At 42.4% G+C, this 24365-nt stretch overlaps 1 long non-coding RNA gene and 1 pseudogene across 1 annotated transcript in view; one reads left to right on the top strand and one right to left on the bottom strand.

Annotated features, from left to right (window-relative positions):
• The window catches only part of LOC138741677 (uncharacterized), a 222028-nt gene that overhangs the window by 15175 nt on the left and 182488 nt on the right, over nt 1-24365 (top strand). The gene's annotated exons all lie outside the window — the stretch shown is intronic.
• LOC138742150 (U1 spliceosomal RNA) lies at nt 23138-23272 on the bottom strand (annotated as a pseudogene).

Below are 24365 nucleotides of genomic sequence, written 5' to 3'. Positions count from 1 at the left end.
TGTGTATTGACCTCAACCCATTTCTCTGTAGCAACCGTACCACACTGTGATGCAGCTGGCCAGGATGCTCTCGAAAGAGCTCCTGTAGAAGGTTGACGTAATGATTGCCAGTAGCCTTGCCTGCTTCAGTCTTTTCAGAAAGTACAGGTCGCTGTTGCACCTTTCTGATTGTATGATTGTGTACTGGAATTCCATAGCCAGAGTGAGGTGGTGAGGGATAGACAGGTCTCAGTAGTGACTTGGTAGCCCAGACCATCCCCACCACCCAAAGGCCCAGGAGGAACTGTGCTGGCACCTTTTGTCAAATGTAGGTTGGTTATGGGTGCCTTTAATACTCTAAGTATAGGCAGACCCTGGGTTAAAAATGAGTTCTGTTACTTGGCTCTGTCTTTAATTCTGAATGCAAGTCGTAACAGGTAGATTATATGCATATAAAACACTTCCCAATACACTAAGGCATCTTAATAAATCAGTACATAATAATAATAATAATAATACAGGTAAAACAGTATCCTGCATAATAAAAGTAAATCTATACAGTCATTTTTTCATAATTAAAAGTTAACCCTCACAGGAGAAGATGTTGGAGAGATGGTTACTATCTCTGTGCTGGGCGATGGCCGCCCCCCTGACCTCATTGCCCTCCCTCTCGCTCACTCCTTCCCCCTCCCTCTCACTCACTCCTTCCCCCTCCCTCCCTCCCGCTCGCTCCTTCCCCCCCCCCCCCCCCGCCCTTGCTTGCAGGGGGATACAAACCAGAGTGCCAGAGCAGATAGTGGAATAGAGGAGGAAACAGATGTGAAGACTGCATGTAAATCAAAGGGTTGTATGTGGTGGAAATGCTCTCAGGTGCAGGTATTTCAATGCAGGAGTATTGCAGGAAAGGCAGATGAGCTGAGAGTATGGATTGGCACGTGGAATTTTGACATTGTGGCTATTATTGTAATTTGGTTGCAGGGTGGGCAGGACTGGGAGCTCAGTGTTCCAGGGTGCTGCGTTTCAGGTGAGTTCGAACAGGGTTTGGGGAGTGGGGGGAGGGGATGAAAGGGGGAGGAGTGGCATTGTTCATCAGTGAAAATATCATAGCTGTACTCTGACAGGACAGACCAGAGGGCTCGTTTACTGAGGTTATATGGATGGAGCTCACTCCATCCACACCCACACTCATGGGGTTGTATTATATACTGCCAAATAGTCAGTGAGAATTAGAGGACCAAATCTGTAGAGAGAGAGCAGACAGCTGTAGGAAACCTAAAGTTGTGATAGTAGGAGATTTTGACTTTCCACATATTGACTGGGACTTTGATACTGTCAAAGAGCTGGATGGCTTGGAATTTGTCAGATATATTCAGAAAAGTTTTCTAAATCAATATACAGAGGTACCCACTAGAGAGACTGTAACACTGGATCTCCTACAAGGGAACCAGACAGGACAGGTGACAGAAGTATGTGTATGGGAAAATTTTGGGTCCATCGATTATAATGCCATTAGTTTCAAGTTAATTATGGATCAGGATGGGTCTGGTTATTGGGTTAAGATTCTAAACTGGAGAAAGGCCAATTTTAAGGAAATGAGAGAGGATCTAAAATATGTGGATTGGGACAACTTGTTTTCAGGCAAGGGTGTGTTTGATAAGTGAAAGCCCTTCAAAGGTGAAATTTTGAGAGTACAGGGTTTGGATGTTCCTGTCAGGATCAAAGACAAGATTAGAAGCTAACAGGCATAAGGAACTGTGGCTTTTGAAAGATATTAGGGAGCAGGTTAAGAAGGTATTTTGCAGGTATAGGTAACAAGAAACAAATGAGGTACTTGTGGAGTTTTTAAAAAATGGAAGAAAAAACTTAAGAATAAATAAAGTTAAAAGAAGACATGGGGTTGCTTTGGCAGATAATGTGAAGGAAAATCCTCAGGGTCTCTACAGGTATATTAAGAGCAAAAGGAAAGGAAGGGACAAAATTGGTCCCCTTGAAGATCCGCGAGGTCGGCTATGTATAGAGCCAGAATAGATGGGAGAGATCTTAAAAAGGTCTTTTTTTGCATCAGTATTTACTCAGAGAAATATCACATAGTCATGGGAAGAAAGAAAAACAAGCAGTGTGAGGTCATGGAACCTATGCAAATTAAAGAGGAGGAGCTGTTTGCTGTCTTAAAGAAAATAAGGCTGTGTAAATCGCCAGGGCCTGACAAGATATTCTCTTGGACCTTGAGGGATGCTAGTGTAGAAATTACAGGGCTTCTGACAGAAATATTTAAAATGTCCTTAGACACAGATGAGGTTCCGGACAAGTGGAGGTAGTTCATGTTGATCCCTGTTTAACAAAGGCTCCCAGGAAATTATAGACTGGTGAACCTGATGTCAGTAGTAGGTAAGTTATTGGAAGGTGCTCTTAGGGATCAGGTATACAAATATTTGTATAGCCTGTAACTGATAATGGACAGTCAACTTGTGTGTGGTAGGTAGTGTTTGACCAATCTTATAGAGCCTTCCGAGGAAGTTGCCAGGAATGTTGATGAAGAAAAGGCTGTGGATGTTCTTAACATGGACTTTAGTAAGGCCCTTGATAAGGTCCCACATGGAAGATGAGTCAGGATGGTTTAGATGCTTGATATTCATAGTGAGATAGTAAACTGGATTTGACATTGGCTCTATGGGAGAAGCCAGAGAGTGGTAAGGGACGATTGTTTCCCAGACTAGTGGTGTGCCTCAGGGCTCAGGGCTGGGACATTGTTGTTTGTCATCAATATCAATGATCTGGATGATAATGTGGTAAATTTGATTAGCAAATTTATGGATGACACACGATTGGTGGCATTGTGGACAATGAGAAAGGCTTTCAAAGCTTGCAGGGAGATCTGGACCAGCTGATGAAAAATGACAGTTGGAATTTAATGCATCAAGTGTGAGATGTTGCATTTTGGAAGGACAAACCAAGAAAGGACATAGGCAGTAAATGGTAGGTCACTGAGGAGTGTGGTAAAACACGGGATCTGAGAATAGTTACATGAACATATTTCCCTGAAAGTGGAATCACAGATAGGTAGGGTTGTAAAGAGAGCTTTTGGCATATTATAAATGAAAGTATTGAGTACAGGAGTTATGATGGTATGTTGACAGGATTTCAGGGTCTGAGTTACTGGGAAAGGTTGTGCAGACTGGGGCTTTTTTCTCTGGAGCATAGAAGATTGAGAGGGAACTTGATAGAGGTGTTTAAAATTTTAAAAGGGACAGACAGAGTAAATGTGGATAGGCTTTTTCAATTAAGAAAGGGGGAGATTCAAACTAGAGGACATGGTTTAAGATTGAAAGGGGAAAATTATAAGGGGAACATGAGGGGAAATTTCTTTACGCAGAGGATGTGGAATGAGCTTCTGGTAGACGTGGTCGAGGCGGGATCATTGGTTACATTTAAGGAAAGACTGGATCGTTACATGGATAGGAGGGGACTAGAGGGGTATGGACCGGGTGCTGGTCAGTGGGACTAGGAGGGTGGGGATTTGCTACGGCATGGACTAGTAGGGCCGAACTGGCTTGTTCTGTGCTGTAAGTGGTTATATGGTTATATGGTATGGTAAATTTGTATAAGACATTGGTGAAGCTAAATTTGAAATATTGTGTGCAGTTTTGGTCAACCAACTACAGGAAAGATATCAATAAGACCAAAAGAGCGCAGCGAAGATTTACCAAGATGTTGCTGGGACTTGAACTGAGTTAGGACTATTCCTTGATGTGTAGAAGAATGAGGGGAGATTTGATAGGGGTATGCAAAATTATGATGTGTATAGATAGAGTAAATGCAAGTAGACTTTTTCCACTGAGGTTCGATGAGATACAAACCAGAGAACACGGGTTAAGGGTGAAAGGGGATAGGATTATGGGATCCTCTTCACGTAGAGAGTAGTGGGAGTGTGAAATGAGCTGTCAGCTGAAGTGGTGAATGTGGGCTCAATTTTCACATTTAAAAGGAATTTTGACAAATACATGGATGGGTGGGCTGTGGACTGCATGCCGTGAGACTAGGCAAAAAAATGGTTTGGCACCGATTAGAAGGGCCTATTTCTTTGTGCTGTATTGTTCTATAATTCTAGGGTTTTAAATAAAACTAACCTCAAGCTGTAATGTGGCATTTTAAGAATCAATAATGCAGCAAGATTGTACAGTGTACAGACAACAGTTCTCTATTATCTTGGATTAATGATTTACATAATTTGCTATACCATTTAATTAATTAAAGGCAAATGGTGAATTTTTATACAATCATTATTCTTGTTTATGATAGTCTACAGAACATTTATTACATCCTAAGTTAATTAGTATTTTAAAGATCCTTAATTATCCCTGCTGTAAATAGTAATGCACCAAACTACAATCACATGAAATTGTTAAAACAAACGAATTCTCTTTCCAATGATAAAATTTACCATGTATTTGTTCTATGTGTGATAATTTTGAAAGGTTTACATTTTAAATGTTACTTGTTGCCTTCATTACAAATGATCGCAGCTCAGTTGGATTTTTTTTGTATTGTTCCATGCATACCATTACCTTTAGTGTGCTCATAAGTTCCTGGCATTTAAAAGCATCATGATTGTTTACTTTCTTTGAGGCACCAATTCTTCATAGATTTAAAGTAAACCAAGTTAAAGTACTCTTCAAATTGGCAGTTGTGTAAGTTTAACTGAATTAAATCATTGGGGGAGGTGGGGTGGGGGGGGGGGGGGGACAGCAACAGCAGAACAGCAGAAAATCCATCGCTGCCCGAATTCCAAAAAAAACCCATCAGAGACTGATTTTATAATCGGGAAATCAGCAGGTCTTGTAGGATCCACAGAATGGAAAGATGTATAACCGACACCGGCTTTGAGACCTTCTTCAAGGTAGGAGTAAAAAGCAGACAGGTGCCTGAATTAAAAGCATGTCCTGGTTTGCTTTTGTGGAACTACAAAACTCAGAAAGCATTATATCAACACCAACGCATTTTCTAAGTCTAGTGGTGTCACCAAGGAGTCTCTAGCAACATCAGTGTGGTGAATGTCTGCCAAGCTGCCTGTCTCCTCTCTGGTGAGCTTTGCTGTACTAAGATTGGCTGTGCATTATCTCTACTGTTAAGGACACTCCCCTTGGGTATAACTGTGTATGCACCTGTTGTCTTTCATTATTGAACCATGAGTTTCTCCTAATAAAAGCCATGATTATTGTTTGACCACATCATCTTTGTCTACTTCATCAACTGGCACTTCAATCAGGATACTTACTTCTATATTGATGCTAAAGGGCATTTGCTTATTAATAAAATTAGAAATGGACCAACAGTTTATATCCTCAGAAACATTGTCATCTTCATTTCAGTGATGCCTGCATATAACTTTAGTCCCTATGCTCGTGATCTTTTGCTTAAAAAGCATTTGGGACTCCCAATCTCATCTACTGGGATAGTTATATTCTTAACCTTGACCCAGAATGGTTCTTTACAAAATCTTAACCCTGGAAATTGCCTCTGTACATGTCCGTTCACAGATCTCTACATTCCCAATTGCTGTTCCAGTCCTGCTTGAACATGTATATGTTGACTTGGGGCATTTGGGATTTTAGTACTAAATTGACAAGTCCACTGAGCATCCATTTTTTATGATGTTTTTGAGTCTTTGCCAAACGCACATAAAAAGGAAGATGAAAATTGAGAAAGTGCCACTCACATCAAGAAAACTTAAACAAGAAACACACATGGAGTGTGTAGAGCGCGTCAAAAGAACCAAAGACTTGTTGATCCAAACCAAGGCTTTTATTAACTAAAAGACTGGAGCATATCACAAGTAGGTCGGTCGACCAGTCCAGAATGACCTGGTCTGGCTAGGAGCAATCCTTTAAGACCTGCCAGTAGGTGTGGCTATACTCTCAGCCAATCACAGTCATCCTACACTACCATCTGTACATATGTACATATACACATTGGTGATAGAATCTGTACTATCACAGAGTGAAAGAGTCCAAGATAAATAGAAATATATAGGTGAAAACCGAGGGAATAGAGTTAAAAATAGTTTTAGGGAGACAAAAAGTAGAGTCAGTGAACAGCACCAAGTGTTCAATGATGGTGCTAAATTCCGATGACTGTGGGTGGAACTTTAGCTGCTCTCAGAACACTCAAACATGCAGACCTACCATGAATTTGTGAGGTGCTGACACGCCTCTCACTCTGCTCCATCACTGAACTTCTAGAGATCCTTATGGGATTCCTGCCATACCTGGAACTTAACTGAAATCCCAGTAATTTGGCTAAAAGTTAGGAAGAAGAGGTTTTTTAAATTTCACTTTATTTAAAAAAGTATTTTTCATATTTTAATTTACTTTAATGTCTATTTTTGTCAAGCCACATCATTGGGAAGAGTACCAACAAGCACTTGCAGGTAATTAAACGTTGATTAAAATGCATTCCATTCAACTGAATTAAATCAAATGAAAAAGAAATGAATGCTAATCTGTTTCCCACAAGTGGAGACCTCGGGCACAGTTCTGGTCTCGTGAAAGCAGCACTTATGTGGAACAGAAGGCCAGACTTCAGACTGGAATGGAAAACAAATAAGATGGTAGATGTTGGAATCTGAAAGGAGAACAGAACTGCTGGAAGAAATCTGATGAGGTCCGTGTCTTTAACTAGTTTCTTTTGCCACAGATGCTCTTTGATTTGCTGAGTTCTTCCAGCACCTGTTTAGCTTTGAGCAGTGTTCAGGAGGCTTAAGTTACTACCAAATTAAATGGAGGAAAGAACCGTTGATCTACTGGCATTTAATTGAAAGATGGGAGGTGAAAGTTTCCTCCTGTTAACTTCAGTCATTTCAACCCAATGTGTCTTAGCTGGTCAAAAGGGCAGGTAAATTATAGCAACCACAAAATGTGTCTTGAATATTATTTTGCTCTTTTTTCTGTCAATTGAGCCATGTAGAATTTGTGGCCATGTAGAATTTATCTTTGTAGCGTGCGTGAGATGACAGGCTAGTCAAAGCAAGGGAAAATATTAGGGACTCTTACTTGACATTTTGTGTTTGCACTGTTGAACACCCACTGGATCAGCCACTTAGAACCATCCTTCATAAAGAGAGGATATTCTGAAGACTTCCCTCCTTCACAAGACATAGGTCAAGAGTGTGATTGTATATTTCCAGATGAGACCAGTTTTAATAACTTATTGATAGCTTAGTGGTTTTCAAGGCAAAAAGCCCAGATGATTGGTGTCCCATCTATCCTTAAGCATCCACTCTCTCTACTGCATGTAAGTTTAACATGCCATCTGCATCTTTAACTGCAGCAAATTGCCAAATCTTCTTCGTCAGCACCTTTCAAACCTCCTACCTCTGCCACCTTGAAAGACAGGGCCACCAGGAACATGTGACCTGCTCCCACTTGCAGGTTACTCTTTAAGTCACTGAAATTTATTGGCTTTAAAAGGTATTGTATTTCCTCAGCTGCCACTGTATCTAAATATTCAGATTGGAGGCGCGGTTGGCGTAGCAGCTAGTGCAGTGCCTTTACAGCACCAGCGATTCGAATCCCATCCTGTCTGTAAGGAGCTTGTACGTTCTCCCTGTGTCTGCGTGGGTTTCCCCCAAGGGCTCCAGTTTCCTCCCACTGTTTGAAACGCACCAGTGGTGTAGGTTAGTTGGGTGTAAATTGGGTGGCACGGATTCGTGGGTGGAAATGGCCTGTTGCCGTGCTGTATATCTAAAATAAAATATAGCCCTGAGTGAAAACTTTCACCATGCAGATTACAGTAGTTTAGAAAGAGGCTCATGATTAGCTTCTCAAAGACTATTTGGGCTGGAAAGTCAATACTGGCCTTGCTGTGAATCAATAAATAAAAAAATACTTTAACTATGCTTTGTACCTGGATCAAATAGATGGGATTTGTAACAGCATTATGGTGTATGTAATAACAGATTGAATGTTTAAGTGAAAAAAAAATTGCTTTGAGTAAATGGGGATTACATGTTTAAAGTATAAGGATGCCTGGAGCAGGGATTCTGCATAAGGGAGATGAATATCAGTGGCTAATCCACTAGTGCTGTATGAAATTGGACTGAGTGGAATTCTTTACTTAGGACTGAGTTATTTCTATTTTAAAGACTTGCATTTCACACCCATTTAAGAATAAATCAAGAAAGCATGTTTAAGGATCATGTCAGGCTCTTTGTTCATTCAGTGGAAGTGCTTGGATTTTTGTCTTTTGGTTTGCTTTTCATTAGAGATTGTTGGCCAGGTTGTGCACCTTCCACATCACCGGACAGAATAATGCACAAGCTCTTGCAATTGATGTAAAAAAGGAGGTAGTTAAATGCATAGTTGTAAAAGTCGGCAAGGGTTCAGGGGAGAGAGCAAGAAGGTAATCAGCCAGGAGGATAGTGAAAGTTTGAAGGGCCAAACTTCCCATTTCTGTTCATGTTTCTATGTTCATAACTCATTAAAGAGTCTTAACACTAGTTCAGCTGCTTCTCTGAGTGACTAAAGGTCCGGTAAGTCAATGAGATGAAATGTATTGCTTTCGTGGTAGTTCTGCAGCAGGAGATAGAAGCATGAATTTCCAAGTTTAATTGTCACCTGTGCCCATTTTGAATTTATCCCCTTGATTTGTAGCATGATATAATATGTATTTTTTAATTGCATGCAGTATGTTTTAAGCATTAGGTGTTCATTGTAATAATTCAGACGATTTGCACATAGATATGCTTGGCCTTCCACAAATACCTTTTGAACAATGAAGAGTCAACCACATTCCCCCATGCAGATTATGTTCTGATGGTAAGTCATGGACCTCTATCTAGTATTAACGGTTTTTCTCTTCCTAGGTTCTGCCTGGCTGGCTGAGTATTTCCAGCACTTTTTGAATTTCAAAATTTGAATGTCTGCAGAATTTTATATTTGTTTTTATTAATTTGGTGAAAATACTGTACAAACAAGGAAGTTCCAGAATCATTGCGTTCGTTGATAAACATCTTAAAACTTTCAAAAGAATTCTTCCACTCAATATTTGCTGATGAATTGTGTTGGACCAATGACCTTTTGGGGCGACCTAACAAATTGACTCATTCCCATTGGCAATGACTTTGATGACAGTTTCTTTGAAATGAAGGAAAGCCTTTGAATGTCTACAGCCCTGTCTGAGCTGTAAAGTCAATAGACGCCAACTTAATCTTTCAATTTGAGCAGCACATTTTTACAGAAGGAAAAAATACCAAGGCAGTCAGAATACATGTATTCACTTCACAACCAGAAGCGGCAAAACTGTCTGTGTTTTAAAGGTGAACCAGTCTAATTGGGAAACATGGTAGGATTGGGTTAGTAAGATGCTGAGCAGTTAACTTGGTTAAGCAAGGAACACAGACTGCTGCAAATCATGCAGCGGATCACTGTTGGAGAAGGCATGAGCGTGGAAAATGAGCTGGCATTGGTGTTAGACTGAGAGTTAACCCCTTCAGACCCACTCTCCTGTCTTATTTTACTCACAAGTGTAAGATCACTGGAGAAGAAAATAGATTACCTGAGGCTGCACCTGAACCAGAGAGAACTGCAGGGCCAGTGTGCTTTGGTGATTACAGAAACCTAGCTCCAGGTCTCCATTCCAAACTCAGCAAACCAGCAAATCAGGGCAGACAGAGATGGTGTTGCTTCTGGCAAGACTCAAAGAGGGGGACTATGCATTTACAACAGCGAGAAATAGTGTGCTGTTCAGCAGAGATGAGTACCTGCTGGTGAAAAGCAGACCCTTCTACCTGCCTAGGGAATTTTCGGCCATGCGTCTACGTTCTGTCTTCAGCTAATGAGGTTGAAGCCATGAAGGAGTTTATGGAGCCATCTGTGAAGCTCAGGCATCCCACCTTGGTGGTGCCATGATTGTAGCTAGCAACGTCAACCATGCCAAGCTAAAGGTTTTACTATGGTTTCAAGAGCATGTCAACTTCACCACTCAGAGGAGAAAACAACCTGGATACACCAATGTCCCAGTTGCGCAAAAGGCTGCCCCTCGCCCTCACCTTGGTTACTCAGATCAAATATCTATCCTGCCAACCCTGACAAACAGACGACTGACAAAACTAAGCCAGTTTGCAGGGAGATCAGGACTTGGCTGGGGGTGGGGTTGTGGTGGGGGGGGGGGGGGGGCGGGGGAGGACACAGCAGTGCTGCAAGACTGCTTTGAGATCACAGATTTAAGCTGTTTCAGGGAGGCGGCCATCTACAACTGTCATGTAAGCATTGGGGAGAACATGAGCACAGTGAATGGTTACAACAGAAAGTGCATTGAGGATGTCACCAAGATCAAATGCTTCACAACCAAGGCTAACTGTGTCCTTCTCAGAGTGCTGCCTTCTGGGCTGGGTGTAGGATGGCACTAAGATCACCCAGGGCTGAACTCTCCCGTGCAATCCGGAAGGCAAAGCTTGGGTACACAGAGAAGATCTACAGAGAGCTGAGAGAAACCGGCAGCATCTTGCACATGCAGCAAGGGATCAGACTATAACAGCTCATAAGACAACCTTGCAAGTCAAAGACAATGACTCCTCCCTTCCAGACAGACTGAACATCTATGCCCAGTTCAATTAGAAGATCAGGCTGACTTTGAAGAAAGCTCTGTGTCCCCCTGATGAGCAGGCCCCCTGTCTAGCCATAGCCAGGTGAGGAAAACCCTATCCAAGGTGAACCCACACAAGGCAACAGGAAGAGACAACATACCCATACTAGGATAACTCCAGGTATGCAGGGGCTGGTGTCTGGAGAGCACTTGACAGCTCTTGGGTTGCATTTGTTGGAGTATAGGAGAATGGCGGGGGGGGAAATCTCGTAGAGACATTTCGAACATTGAAAGGTTTTGATAGAGTGAATGCGGATAAGATGTTTTCTTTGATGGGTGTATCGAGGAAAATGGGTCATAGTCTTGAGATTAGAAGTTAATCAATTAAAACTGAGAGGAGGAAGAACTTCTTTAGTCAGAGGGTTGTGGATTTGTGGAACTCGCTGCTGCACAAAGCAATGGAGGCCAGATCATTGGGATTATTTAGACAGGAAATAGATAAATATCTCATTAGTAAGGCTAATGATTCAAGGGATATGGGGAAAAGGCTGGAAATTAGAACTAGGTGTGAGCATAATTCAGCTCATTGTAGAGTCACATAACAGACTCAATAGGCCTTTAACTTGTGAACTTGCGAAGGACTGTGCAGACCAACTGACGGAGGTCCTTACAGTCCTCTTCAACATGTCCCTGCATCAGTCCATTATCCAGTGGGTTTCAGGACAGTCACTACCACCCAGTGGCACTGACCTCCACCATTATGAAAAGCTTTGAGCATCATGTGATGGAACACATTGAAGTGCACTTCCCAGAGACCCTCCACTTGGATCTGTCTGACCTGGATAACAATGCCAGATTGCTGTGTATTGACTTCAGCTCGGCATTTATTAGAATCATTCCCCCGAAGCTGATGGAGAAGTTGTCCTCACTGGGATTCAACACCCCTTCCAGTTACTGAATTCTGGACTTCCTATCGGAAAGACCAGTCTGTCCAGGTTAGTAGTAGAACGTCGATTACCATCAGGCTGAGCACTCAACCTGCTCCTGTTGATGCTACTGACCCACATCTGCATCACCAGATCCAGCACTTATCAAGTCAGTAGTTGGCCTCATCAGCAACAAAGTTGAATCACACTACAGAGAAGAGGTGGAAAATCTTGTGACGTGGTGCAAGAATAACAACCTGAATATCAACATGCACAAGATGAAATAGGTGATCATGGACTTCAGCCAGACTAGGAATGACGATCCTCCATTACCCATTAATAGCTCAGTAGAGGAGAGAGTAGTGAACACCAAATTCTATGGAGTCCACTTAACAAGTGATCTATCCTGGACACACATCTCCTCACTTGTCAGGAAGGTATAACTGCAACTAGACTTCCTGAGGAGACTGAAGCAGGCAAGGTTACCAGCCACCATTATGCCAACCTTCTATAGGAGCTCTATCGAGGGAGTCCTGGCTGGCTGCATTAGTGTGGTATGGTTGCTGTAGAGAATTGGATAGGAGATCAATCCACAGGACTATTAGAGTGGCAGAGATGATCACTGGGGTGTCTCCCCACAATGATCTACCAGGATCGTTGTCCAAAGAGGGCACGCAAAATCATTGAGGACTCCTCTCTCTCTGCACACAGCATCTTTTAGCTCTTCCCATCGTGGGAAGATGTGCAGGCCTATCAGAACCAGTACCACCAGGCCTGCATCATTGTTCTAACACTTGCCTTAATCTTTCTCACTACATTGCTGCACCATGTGATCAGAGGAAATTTTTAAATTTGAATTTAGAGATAACACACAGTAACAGAGCCTTCTGGCTCATGAGCCCAATTACACCCAAATAACCTGCAACCCCTTGACATTTTGGAGAAAACAGGAGCACCTGGAGGAAATAACCACATACATGGGGAGAACGTACAAACTCCTTACAGACGGGCTGGATTTGAACCCGGGTCAGAAGCACTGTAATAGCATTGCGATAACTGCTCTGCTGACCATGCTACCATGATCCAAGAATATTCTTACAAAGCTCCTTGGACCACATGTATCATCCTGGGTCAAGCAGCAACAGTGGGAGAGAAAGATGGTTGAGGTTACAGGATGCAACCCTTTACTAGATAGGCATTTGGCGCAGAATGTCAACTATTCTTTTTCTCCCAATGATACTGCTTGACCCGCTGAGTTCTACCAGCAGGATGTGTTGCACTTCATATTCCAACCTCTACAGTATCCTGTGTGTTTCCCTATATAACATTTCCACTGACTCACGGAAATCTCTGACCTTTTACTGCTCTCAGGATGCCCTGCTTTGGGAGCACAAGATTGGGTCAAGGGTAAATGGAAGGAGTACAACACCAAATGACAATGAATCTGATCCATTTTCCTGCATTGAGACTTCCATGCTGCGTTCAGGCAACGAACGCTCGATCGCTTTTTTAAAAATTAAAATTATTTAATTGTCCGTTTAATTGTCTCTTAAATGTGATCTGATTCCACTATCTTCTCTGGTGTGAGCTCGAGCAATCAACAGCCCTCTCTGTGCAAAATATTTAACTCTTTAGAACCTCTTTAAATAAAACTCTTCTTATTCTATGTCTTTAGCTTGTTATGGGTCGTTATCAGGTCGTTTTCGACCTGGCCCATCCGAGTCGTCAGGTTTTCGATTGCCATCGACATTTTTGCTATTTTTTCTGTCATCCCTCTCAGTGCATTTTCCACTTTAGAGAATTGTCCACTCAGAATCTCCATCTTTTCCAGCACTTTTTGAAGATCTTGTGTTGACCCCCCCCCCCCATCTCTTTGGGTTTCTTCTGACATCATGGTGGCACCTTCTTCACTGCTCCCTTGTGGACTTTCTGTCGATGATCTCAGTAGCTTTTGAGCTTCCTCAGTTTTTTTTGAGGGGTTTTACTTTTCTTGCCCATCATTCATTTGTTTTTAGCACAAAACAAATTTTGATTTGATGACTTGAATCATCTTCTTAATCAATCTTCACAGAGAGCTCTTCCAACCCATGTCTATCTAGGTCCTTCGCATGGTCACGCCCTCCCAACCCTGAACTCACTGTCTTCTATCTCCTCCCTGGTGAATATAGAGGAGAAGTATTCATTTAAGATCACACCCACAACCTTTGCCAACGCACATTGAATTACCCAAGGTGACCCATTCTTTGCTATTCTCTTGATTTTGCAGGTCAGGCCCAAAACGTCAGTAATATATCTTTACCTCCTATGGATGCTGTGGGACTATCTGAGTTCCTCCAGAATTTGTGTATTTTTTACTACAATCACAGTGTTTGGAGACTTTCATGTTTCACGTGACAGGAATTTTATGTTCTGTCACTTCTACATTGTCACTCCTGTCGGACACCAATGAGACCACTTGGAAAATGGTGAAGTCTCAAGAGTTTCTGCTCTGCTTATATGGGCCAAAATCACATCTCCCCCAGATCACCAAGATAAAATCAGACCTCGGTCAATCATTGCTTTGCTTAATGTTGCAGTCTGGCTGTTACACTGACCTTAATGGATGAGTATTGGACAACCAGTGGATTTGGATGTCCCAAAATCTAGAAGAAAAAAAACTCCCTTAAAGAACAGATGTCTGTTTAAACCAAGGGATGTCTTTGAAACATGGAGTCTTCTTGCAAAATTCACATCATCTACCAATGGAAAATGTATTAAATTTATAAGCAGGAAAGACATAGTAATGAATCAACCCACTAACCATGATGGATGAGCCATTGTGAATGAACAATTCTCTCGTTCCCAACTAACAACTATCCCTCCAATACCTCAAATCCCTTGCCTTCCCTCTCTCCCCCATCCTGCACCCATGTAATCTTGTAGGAGAGAGAAATGGTAAGAAAGCCCTGGGTCGAACCCAAAGAACATTATTGTTAATAAAGTCGTTAAATGTCCACATGATGATATTCCCTCCCTGGTGAGGAAGCAGTCCACTCCCCTCAAGCAGTTTTGCCAGCCCTGAATTCCAGAAGTTGATTCAGAAGAACCACTGATGATGCCTTGTGCTCATCAGGGGTTTGCTCCATTTTTCTTGACCTTCCTAAATGTTCATCTGGGTTAATCTATCAGAGGGGATGCTTTCCAGCCCTTTCTGTTAGTTGCAATCTCAAGGCCCATGAGATGATGAGAGTAAGTGAAATTTACTTAAAATTTCTCCATTTTCCCTTCTGAGTCCAATTGGTTTAACAGCCAGTAAGGACTCATGTCTTTAGGCCCTCTCCGTTGTTTTTCTTTCAAAGGACATGATATCACCTCCCATCCTCCTTCCTCCCCCCCCCCCCCCCAAAGTGAAGGGGCCAATACTGAGCTCTGAATTTGGCTTGACAAGCAACCATGTAGTGTGCCAAAATACTATGCTTTCATTAATGATGAATGGCTCCATTAATACAACTCAATATCTTGTTAGCTTTAGCTACATTTTCTCTACATTGGTCATGGCCCTTCAGCATCCTATACCCTAGAGATCAATCTTGATTTGGCATTCTGTGCATATGAATGCACAGAAACACACGCGGTTAAGTTATAGCCTACTAAGCTAATTGGACTCTAAAGGGAAATCCGAGGAATTGTAAATACAGCTGTATGGGGGAAGCTTGCAAACATTCAACCAAAATATGTAACCTCCCAGGCAATTCTCGAATGCTGACAAATACTGGTGTGGGCTCATCCTGTTCCACAGGTGAGGGTAAATAATAGGTTCAAGGTCCCTTTATTGTCATGGATACACAACACTTGTTAACTTTTATTTGTCCATGAAAACACATAAAGAGGTGCCATTTGTCTGACATCCCTAACCAAGAAGAGAAAGAGAAGTAAAAGAGTAAAAATAAAATGATTTTATCAAAACCTAAAGGAGTTTCGATCTCCAGTTCAACCACAACAAAGCTTTTATTTGCTATTTTACTCTTCTGAAGGCAAATCTTTCACATAGCAATGAATCTGATCATACCAGCCACTGAGGCTTCTTATATATCATCATACTGTATTCTTTCTTTTCACTCTCATTATGTGAAGTTTCATCGCATCTTCCTCCTCTTTTTGCATTACATCAAGATGCTACCAAACCTTCTTATTGTCTGATGCTCTCGACAGCATTGCATCCTATACTGACAAACCAGTTTCGGTGCTGTATGGGCCTTGAAACCATAATTTTAGATCACAAAGGCAAGTACTACTGTTGCTTGCCATGGGTGGGGTAGAATGTGGACAGATTTCATTGCTTTTATGATATGAGTTTTAAGAGCTGTAAAATACAGTAACTAAGAATCACTTGAAAATTTACACTGTCATAAATTGGCTGAGACATTCTGGGTCACTTGTATAATTTTTTAAATTTAGGCAAGGTAACAGGCCCTTCTGGCCCATGAGCCGGTGCTGCCCAATGACAGCCCACTGACCTACAACCCCCATATATGGGGAGAATGTACAAACTCCTTACAGCATCACTGGATTTGAACCCGGGTCGCTCGCGCTGTGATAGTGTTGTGCTAACCGCTACATTGGCTGGGCTGGCGGCAGAGCTTCTTGGCCTTCACTGGAGAGACATCATTGTAACTTTACAGCTTTAACAGACTGCATGGTGAATGGCATTTGGATGGACAAGAGGTTAATTGCAGCTATACAAACACCAAGTCTGAGAGGTGGGGTAAACCCAAATAGCTATTTATTGCAAAAATCCTGGAATAACAATGCCAAATGGTAAATTGAAATCAATAATTCCAATAGGTCCAGCAAACTTTCACAGTCAAGAATTTCTTGGATGAAATGCATGAATGCAATTGATTTTGAGAAACTAACCAGCTGCAATGAATCTGCAATGTGCCCTGCTGGAAGAACCAAAGGCAGCATTGTGGAAAATAACAAGCTGCTGGACAGGATTTGCATTTATCTTCTTCAAAGAGTTGGTGCAGAGTGGAAGAGCCCAATGGATTCCTTATGTGCCATATTATTCCAGGATTTAATAATGACTTCAGGATTTTGCAGAGCGTCCTGCAACTGCTTTGAAATGCTGTGGTGTAAAAAATGTTGGCTGCTTTACGAGTTCCAGAGTTGCAGACTATTGATCCAGAGACACGAGTTTGAATCCCATCATAAGCGCAACAGGAAAATAAAAAATTAAAAAAAAAAAAAAAAAAAACGCAACAGGGAAATTTCAATCAAAGTAATGAAATAAAAGGTTGGTCTCAGTAAAAGTGACCATTAACCTACTGGTTTGTTTAAAATCCTATCTAATTCATTAATGACATTCAGAGAAAGAAATCTGTTGTCCTATCAGGTTTGATCAAGGCGTGGCCAACTTTTTAATTTTCATGAGTACGTACCAGGGATGTAGGTTAATTTGGCAGCACGGACTCTTGGGACAAAATGGCCTTTTACCGTGCTGTATGTCTAAAATAAAAATTAAAAGGTTGGCCACCCCTGTTCTGGACCTATCAAATCCACTGTCAACTCCACTGTTTCTCAACCTTTTACTTTCCACTCACATACCACCTTAAGTAATCTCTTACTAACCACAGATCCCCTATGGCATCCTACATCATAGGGGCTCTATGTTTAGTAAGGGATTACTTAAGGTGGTACATGTGAGTGGAAAAAAATGATTGAGAACCACTGGTCCACTCATTTCAAGGTTTGTTGGGGATGAACAGTAGATGATGGCATTGTCACTGATGTCCACATATGAACAGACAAAATAAAATCACAGATGCGCCTTCTTTGCCTTTTTGCAAATGCTATAGAGTTTTTTTTCCAGAGACATGGAGAGTCAATGGTGGAAAATTTTGTTACTCCAGATTAGAAATAAGGAAAGCAGTGAATACTTGTTAGTGACAGCCAATTCACCAACTCTCCAGGATGGCCCTGGAATCTCCTTGCTGCACTTGTCAGCAACCTCAGAAATAAATACGGCTATTAAAAAAGTGTTCCACTTTTTTTGAAGGTGTGAGTTTATTTGCTGCAAAACATATGACCTGCAGAAGAAAAGCTGACAGGGCACTAGTGGAAGATGAGAGGTCAGATCATGCAAGCACCAGGAAAAATGAGAATCAGTTTAATAGCCAGGCTAGATGCTGAACATAGCATACAAAATTGTGCATCTTATAAATTTGGAATAAAGAAACACATTTTCAGGTGGCCTGTGACTAAAATCTGCTCCGTTTTAGTCAAGATGTTCATCTTTGCTGATGTCGTTTGTCCATTGTCAAACTTGCGTAGTTGACGTCAGTTGTGGCACAATTTATCATCCATGACAATTTCAGCCACGGGTATGTTGATCTGAACAATGACAAATACTTTATGGTTTATAGGCTGTAATATTGGGAAAATTGCAGAATAAAAGTTAACATTATTACTGCCTGTGTGGCCATTCATGGTGGGCGCCTTTTTAGCCTGCAAGTACCTGAGGGTAACAGTCCCAGTGGTTGGACATGCAGTAGAGTGGATGACCATTAAGAAATTTTTTCCGGTATGATTTACACTGCAGGCTTCCTTCAAAAAGTTGTAGGGGGTCCTGCAGAATAAATCAAGGTGCTGGGATTGACTCAAAATTCCTGTACTTTCCTTTGTAGACTGCCCGTGTAGCGAATGGGTACATTCCTGCAGTCTAAAAGTCATAACTGTTCACTCAGAGAAGAACTAGCTTTTTCTAATACTGTAGCTCAAAAACAACATTATTAAAGGGTTAATAATCAGAATACTGCAGGTGCTGGAAATCAGAAATAAAACCAGAAAATGCTGGAAAGGTAGCATCTGGTTAAGGAGTTAGTCTAAGAAAAAGAAAAGCAGCTTATTCTTTCAGTTTGAAGACCTTTTATCAGAATTGCATGAAGACCATTGCGAAGTTCTGATAAAGGGACTTTGACCTGAAATGTTGAAAGTAAAGTTTCCATTATTGTCACGTAATACTACATTTTGAATGTAACATGCATGAAATTCTTCAACTTTGTCCACTGTAAGGCAGACAGAGTGTCCCCACTTTGTCTAGCGCCCCTCACATAAACTTGTAGCACCAGGTGTTCCTGGGCAGTCTCCCCTCCAAGTATTGACCAGGCCTGTTTAGCTTCCAAGATCAGACAATCTCCTGTGTATTCAGGCTACCTTGAAGAGAGTATATGCTCCAGTGGCTGAAAGAATGCTAGTGGTCTCGTACATGTGTCGAGAGCATGCTGATAAGGACGTGGTTGTGTCGCTAGTGAAGGTCACCCTGTTTTTTCTCAAAATCGAGACTGTCTCAATTGCCATCCAATTGGGCAGGCAGCATGACATGAGTAGGAAGCTAGCAAATGAAGGCAAGGTTGCTATGTGGGAGAAGGGCTCCAACCAGAAATCTCAGTCTCCATCACTAGAACACGGCAACAGGCTATTTTTCGTTAACATTGGGTTTTCAGAATGTGTTAAGAATTGCTCTCATAATCTTTGATTTGACATGGTGAATCATTCAAAAGAACATTATTCTAACATATTGTTGTAAAACATCCTCACGTAATCAATAAAATAAGTCCAGGTTGGCTTAACTTCTCTGTTTCTATATCTTGACCTTATGAAGGTGTCAACATTCAATACAATGTAAGGTATTAGATTAGATTCAATTTGATTGTCATTGTGCAATTTCATTGTCGTTTCCAGCACATCTGTTGGTCTTCTGAGTGCCAAGTTGTTGTCAGCACACCATGCAGCCAGGTGTTGGTGTATGGAGTAGGCTTCATGTAATCTCAGACTTCCTCTGCAAGAATTTATTAAGTCTTTCTAGATTGGAGGAAGAAATGATGAGTGAATCGCTGAAAGAGTTTGCAACACTCATAAATGGGAGAAAATATTGACAAGAAACATTGTTACTGAGCCTTTTCTCACATAATAGGCACTGCAGACCAAAGTATGGGGTTTTCTCTTTTGTTATTCCTCCTATCTTGCATTCCAACAGAGCTCATGCACGGCTTGGGGTTCAAGCGTATTTCCCAGGCACTGTATTCCCATTCTGTGGATCATGGTTGGCGAAATAGGTGAAGCAGCTAGTCAAGAGGAATAAGGAGGGATATATTAGATTTCGGAAACAGGAAGGGCTAACATATGAGAAGTACATATGACAAGTATATGGTAACCAGGAAGGAGTTTAAGAAAGGACTTAGGAGAGCACGAAGGGGGCATGAGAAGGCCTTGACGTAGGATTAAGGGGAACCCCAAGGCATTCTATGCGTTTGTGATAAACAGAAGGATGATGAGAATGAGGGTGGGCCCGCTAAAGGATGAAGGAGGGAACATGTGCCTGGAGACAGAGGAGGTTGGGGACGTCCTAAATGAATACTTTGTTTCAGCATTCACAAGAGAAAAGGACCTTGATCAGAGTGAGGTTGGAATAGAACAGGCTTGTGTGCTGTACATTGTGGAAATTAAGGAAGAAAAAGTGTTGGATCTTCTTTAAAAACATCAAGATTGATAAGTCCCCCGGGCCAGACGCAATATATCCCAGTTTGCTGTGGGAAGTGAGAGAAGAGATAGCTGGGGCAGGAGGTGCTGGAGGATTGGAGAATGGCAAATGTAGTCCCCTTGTTTTAAAAGGGTAATAGGGAGAATCCTGGGAATTATAGGCCGGTGAGTCTTACGACAGTGGTGTGCAAACTATTGGAGAGGATTCTTAAGGATAGGGTCTATGTCTACTCAAGGATAGTCAGCATGGCTTTGGGAAGGGAAGGTCGTGCCTCACGAGCCTATTTGAGTTTTTTGAGGAGGCAACAAAAGAAATTGATGAGGGTAGGGTGGTAAATGTGGTCCATGTGGATCTTAGCAAGGCACTTGAAAAGGTCCCCCTTGAGAGACTCATTCAGAAAGTCATGAGGCTTGGAATCCATGGAACCTTGCCTGTGTGGATAAAAAAATTGGCTTGCAGGAAGAAAGCAATAGTAGAAGGAAAATATTCTACCTGGAGGTCAGTACTGCAAGGATCTGTTCTGGAACCCCCGCTCTTCGTGATTTTTATAAATGACCTGAATGAAGAGTCAGATGGATGGGTCAGTAAGTTTGTGGATGACACAAAGTTTGGAGGGGTTGTGGTTGAAGTTGAAGGTTGTCAACAGTTAAAAGACGATATAGACAGGATGCAGAGTTGGGCAGAAAAGTGGCCGATAGATTTTAATCGCGATAAGTGTGAGGTGGTGCATTTTGAAGGGACAAACCAGAAGGCCGAGTCAGTTACTAAAGAGTGTGGATGAACAGAGGGACCTGGGATCCAAATCCATACATCCCTCAAGGTTGCCGCACAGGTTGATAGGATAATTAAGAAGGCCCATGGGATGCTGGGCTTCATTAATAGGGGGATTGAGTTCAAGAGTTGAGAGGTCATGTTGCAACTCTACAAGTCTCTGGTGATACCACACAAAGTATTGTGTTCAATTCCGATCACCACATTGCAGGAAGGATGTGGAGGGTACAGAGGAGATTTACCAGGATGTTACCTGGATTAGAAAACAAGTCTTATGAGTCAAGGTTACCAGAGCTGGGACTATTTTCTTTGGGAGGTATAAGGGTGAGAGGAGACTTAACAGAGATCTACAAGATTATGAAAGGCATAGGTAGGGTTGATGGGAAGCACCAGTTTCCCAGGGCAAGAACAGCAAACAGCAGAGGAAATATGTATAAAGTGAAGGGAGGGAAGTTTAGGGGAGACATCAGGGTAAGTTTTTTTTTTACGTGAAAAATTGTGGGTGCCTGGAATGCTTTGCTGGGGATGGTGGTGGAGGCTGAAACATTAGGGGCATTTAAGGGACTCTTAGGCAGGCACATGGATGGAAGAAAAATAGAGGGTTGGGGGTAGGTAGGGCTTAGTACATTTTTTTAAGGAATATATGGGTCAGCACAGCATTGAGGGCTGAAGGGCTTGTACTGGGCTGGATTATTCTATGTTCTAAGGTGCTACTACCAATTGCTACCACATGATGGCAGCAAATGCACATGGACGATGAGCTGCTTTCACAGGTTCTGTGGGCTTGTGAGATCAACAGAGGAGCTAAGGTTCTCCACAGGTGAAGGTTGGGGATAGATGGATAATAGTGTGGGTGGTGGTGTAGTCTGGCATTTTATGCTGGGCTTCACTCAACGCTGCTTCCTCTTTTGTGCAGTCAGTGCCAAAGATCTCCAAGACACAGTGAGAATGTTTCAATGAGGCTGGGTGGTGTTGGGGAATCACGTCCTAAGTCTGTCGTGGGAGGCAGCTGCACTTTAAAGCCAATTAGAAGCACAGAACACTGCAGCATAGAAACAGGCCCTTCAGCCCATCTAGTTGGTTAGAGCCTCAGTCCTAGGGATTTTGACTTAGGAGAGGACACCAACATAATGTTTCTTATTTTTGCCAATGGATGTGGAGGATTTTGTGAAGAAGACATTCATTACCTATTTTAGACTTGTAGCATTATAAAGTTTATAAAGTCATTGGGCACAGTGATGCAACCTTTGGTGAACCCATTCCATGCTATCAAATACACAATTAATGCAGAGGAAATTGAGCCTCTTCTCTTCTGTTGGGCTGATCAAACCTTGGCTCCTTGCATCAGCTCAACCTTGTTAAAATAAAAAAAAATTAAAAACTGTACAGTATAAGATGAGGCCCCTCTGGGCCATGAAACCAGTGCTGCCCAATCACACCCAATTAAACTCCAACTCCGTATGTTTGGAAGAGTGGGAGGAATCCAGAGTACCCCAGGGAAAAATCCACACGGGCACTGCAATCAGTGGCAGATTAACTACCACCCAGGTTCCCAGGGTCCCCCCAATCTTGTACTCTGCCCCACCCTTTGTTGAATAAAATAGTGTTGTTACGTTAAATTACTTGATTTAGAGATCTTCAAAGTGGTCGATATTGACTCCTGGGGGTCGATGGGACTATCCAAGGGGGTTGAAAAATGCCAGGGGGTAAAAAAAAAAGGGTCAATAAATGAGGGGGGGGGGAATCAATTGAACTTTAGGGGTCGAAATAATTTGGCGCCCCTGAAGTTTTGTCACTGGAGTTTTCAGATCCCTATGGAGATTGGTAATCTGGGGATTTGAATCCGAAGTACTTAAATGAGTTTCATGATTGTTCGTTGTGTTTCAGTGTGCGGATACCAATCCGGAAATCTATTACCAAGTGTTTAGTGAGTTTGGCCTGCTGGGGTTATCAGAGAATTTGTTGGTAGTTGGTTCATGAATTAATTGCTGAAATGTTATGGTAAGGATGTGAACTCAATCCAAACTGGAAGAGAAGGTCACAATGCAACTATTTTCATGAGTAACTGTTCCCCCTGGCAACAGGATTGAACAGAACGAATGCGATGAACCACTGCACGAGGTTTTTGATAAATTTAATGATTTGAGAAAAATTAAAAATAAACAAAAGCACTTCAGGGGGGGGTTGGGGGGGCAGGTAAAAAAGCACCACCCATGCTGTCGGTAAGGAGTTTGTACGTTCTCCCTGTGTCTGCGCGGGTTTCCTCCCACCATTCAAAATGTACCGGGTTTGTAGGTTAATTGGGTATAAATTGGGTGGCACGGACACGTGACCAAAATGGCCTATTACTGTGCTCTATGTCTATATATTTTTTTTTTGAGTATCCCGCATTTGGGGACATCGCAGGCGTCAGCACACCCGAAGTGCAATGGGCTAGCCTCGTCCTGGGAGAACCGCCTTTCTGATCACGGTCTCTCCCCTGCCAGGTAAGTATCCTGTATGTCTATATTTAAAATAAAAATTGAAGTTACAGACAACCCCTGCCTTAAGGCTACAGAATACAAAAATAACTACCCGAAAATATGAGAACAGATGGGGGGGGTGGGGTGGGTTCTGGATGCAGGTGTAAAATCGTAATGTACGTGCTTTCCTAGGAATGCAATCCCTTGCAGTGCAGAGGTTACTGTAAATCTTCCAGCTGCAAGCCTCAACTTGAACAGGATGCAACTGATTGGAAGAAAATCATAGAAAGGTGGAAACACACTCTGGTCACACAACGACTGCAACATTGGGAAGTATGTTCAGGCATGCTATCATGAACTAGGCAAATTTGTGGGTTTAAGGACATAGGGAAACAACAGGGTGATTTGTTTAAAACAGTTGAAAGTTGGATCCAAGACCGGTAAGTAACCTTTTAAATAACCAAACTTTGACAGGATAGTTTTTGAGATATACAGAGGTACAGAAAAGTTAAAAAATGTCAAAATACTTGTTAGGTTAATGTTGCATTATTGAGGGCCTTTGGCCAATAAATAAAGTTAAATTTAGAAATTCCTGTAATCTCAATGAGTGGAAGCAGGCAGTTATGAGGCCATTTCAGGTCAGGCCTCCGCCTGAAGACCAGCTACAAGAGCAGATTGAAAACTTGAGACTTGCCTTTCAGACAGCAGCCATAAAAGGCTGCTCCAGTGTCACATTCATATGAGTGTCGCCTCGTAGTGCCCTCTGGATCCGATGGAGGCGGGGCGACTGGCACCGTAGCGCCACCTGTCATAAATATACGGCAGAGCAATGGCCATCTTCCGTACCCATAATCCCCTATGCAGCTGGAACCACTCTGTTTCCCAGAACACTTCCAACTGCATGGAGGAATTATGGGTAGGGAAGATGACCATTCCTCTGTCGCGTTTTGAGCCACAGAGAGTGGCCCCAAAGGCCAAAGCGGCCTGGTGCGGCTGTCACAGCCTGTACTGGTCACCCCCGATGGCTCCCACTGGCCGCTGGCCTGACGGCCCCCACTGCCCCGATGGCTACCACTGGCCCCTGCTGCCTCGATGGCTCCCGCCCATTGCCTCTGCCTTGAGGGT

This window comes from Narcine bancroftii, chromosome 8 (assembly GCF_036971445.1).
Source record: "Narcine bancroftii isolate sNarBan1 chromosome 8, sNarBan1.hap1, whole genome shotgun sequence".
Lineage (NCBI taxonomy): Eukaryota > Metazoa > Chordata > Chondrichthyes > Torpediniformes > Narcinidae > Narcine > Narcine bancroftii.
The sequence above is the reverse complement of the archived record's forward strand: the minus strand, read 5'-3'. Positions and strand labels throughout refer to the sequence as shown.